A 2,497-nucleotide genomic window follows, 5' to 3' on the forward strand; every position below is an offset into this window, starting at 1 on the left:
ACACGTTTTTTTTTTATTTTATTCATTTTTTTTTTTTCCTCTTATTCAATCAAAGTGAAAATGACTTTCTTCTGCAGCATTCACACCATTTCCAAACTCGAAGTTAGTCCGACTATAAAAATGCTCCGGAAAACGAAACATTTGTTCATGACTTCACAGGATGACCCTCCCCAGAAAGGCACTGAAGGAGTGTTAGCAACATACGAGCAGAAACCGAAAAAGACCGCGGAAACCGGCTGCGTCAGTGACGTCCTGTCCCCCTCACAAGGGTTTGAGTCTGAAGGGTAACAAGATCCCAGATAAAAGCAGCAGAGCATCGTTCAGCTGCTCAGGTTGGGGAACACCTCAGTAAGGGTGGTCTGTTTCGGGACGGTTGTTGAAGGAGAAGATGCAGAGCTCGTTCCTGCTGTACCAGACACTCTGTTTTCGGTCTTCTCTCTGTCCCTGCATCCCGTGCTGTTCCTCGCAGTCGACCGTGTCGTACTGATGTTCTTGCTCGTGTTTTCCTCGTCTGTGTCTGTGCTTGTGGAAGGCGGAGTGTGTTTTTGCCGGAGCGAGTAGCTGTTGGCTGAACCCTTCCTGCGGTCCACAGTGTTTTCACGGTTCAGCTCTTCTGAAGTCTCATGGCCAGTCTGCGGTCCTCCTCCTCCTGCTGCCAGCGGCTCTGTAAGGCCTCCTCGTACCACGTCACTTCAGACAGGAATGTGCTGTCGGCTGAAGGAGACTCACACTGTGGAGCAGCACAGATCCTCTTACCGAGCAAATCCGCTTCAGTCTGAAGCTCCATCTCTGAACTCTTCCTTTTCAGCGAGCTGCTGTTAGGACTGTTCAACACAGAGGTGTGTTCTGAGCAGCCGGGACTGGAGCTGGAGCCGGGACTGGAGCCGGAGCTGGAGCCGGAGCCGGGACTGGAGCCGGAGCTGGAGCTGGGACTGGAGCCGGAGCTGGAGCTGGGACTGGAGCTGGAGGGGTTCCCCCTGTAGTCCAGCACAGACCTGCTCAGTTTGCTCGTGTCCTCCACAGACTGAGCTGAGAGGGATTTTGTAGGGCTCAGAATGTTCTCCTGAAAAACAGGAACATTTATAAACTTGTTTTCTCCATTAACGACTGGAAATTGGCCAGAAAGTGATTCATCTTCAACTAAATATGCATGAGGTTTTCACATGCATTATCATTTAAAAAGTGTGTGGCCATTTAAAGTGACAATAAAAGACATTAAATAAAGATACCTGATTGAGGTCATGTGACTGAAATGTTGTTATTAAACTGTTTTGATACTTTTGCACTAACTGACAGTGTGCGAGAATTGTTTTCTTATTCCTTCAACTTTCTATACGTCTAGAATTCTTTCTTTTTTTAATGATCATGGTTCACAAATATTTATTAAATTTTAAAAATATATTTGAAGAAATATTGGTTATTTTAAATTGTAATAAATACAGCATTTCACAATATTTTTGATTAAATGAATGCAGCTTTGGTAAACAGAAGAGACTTTTCAACAATAAAATTAAAAAACTAAAAAGCACAAGAGTTTGTTCCCGATCATTCATTTTACTTTGACTTTTTTAACCTCTATTTTTTTATATTAATTCATTTTAAAGCAAAACAATTTTAGTTTGGTACAAAAAAATAAAATATAATAGTATGAAGTAACTTAACACTGATTTTACTTTTATCCTATTCATCTGTAAACATGCATTGTGTTTCCCTACATATGTATATAACTCAGTTTTCCTCAGATATTTATTTACAAATGAAGAACAAAATACAAGAATAGAACTATATATAAATTAAATAAAGCTATGGTTTCTCATTTAGCATGTTTCGTCTCAAATACATTTATTTAAGGATTTATTGTTTGTTTGTTTTTTTTGATCTGATGGATTCTGATATTCGTTTTTAATCATATTAATTTTAGTTGATTTTGTTTATAAAATGAAAGGAATCACCTTACTGGCCATCAGAGAGGAGTCTGGGCTGCTGTCAGAACTGCTCAGCCGCTTATGAGCCACCGGACGCAAAAACCTGACATATGAGAGAATGTGAATGCATTAAGTGCTTGAAAAAAAAAAGTACATTCAACAATAGCCAGGACTGAAAAGATGACGAGTTACATAATACAATATACTGGGTGTAAACAGCAGCTACTCACTTCTCAATGCCTCCGTGTTTGGTTTTGTCTTCTTCGCTGGTGTATTATCAGCAGATTTAGAGGACCATGATGTTTCAGAGATTGGTCCTGAAATCTGCACAAACATCACAAAACAGCATTACATCATCTCTGATTACTGAAACTTCAGCAGCATTTCCAGGTTTAGTGTCACGACTTTATGAATTCAGGACATTTTTAGGCCTAAATCTATGGACCTTTTTAAAACTCACAGAAAATGTGATTTGTTTTTGGCAAGATTTAATTACATAAATATTAAAAATGTATGTTTTGTTTAAGAACTTGTAAACAGGAACCAAAAAAAGAGGATGCAGATTGTATGCA

General features: G+C 39.7%; 1 pseudogene; it reads right to left on the reverse strand.

Moving 5' to 3' along the window:
• Positions 1-31: 31 nt before the first annotated feature.
• Positions 32-2,261, reverse strand: LOC127972401 (E3 ubiquitin-protein ligase rnf168-like; annotated as a pseudogene).
• Positions 2,262-2,497: the final 236 nt, after the last annotated feature.

Source organism: Carassius gibelio, chromosome B15 (genome assembly GCF_023724105.1).
Source record: "Carassius gibelio isolate Cgi1373 ecotype wild population from Czech Republic chromosome B15, carGib1.2-hapl.c, whole genome shotgun sequence".
In the NCBI taxonomy this organism is placed as follows: domain Eukaryota; kingdom Metazoa; phylum Chordata; class Actinopteri; order Cypriniformes; family Cyprinidae; genus Carassius; species Carassius gibelio.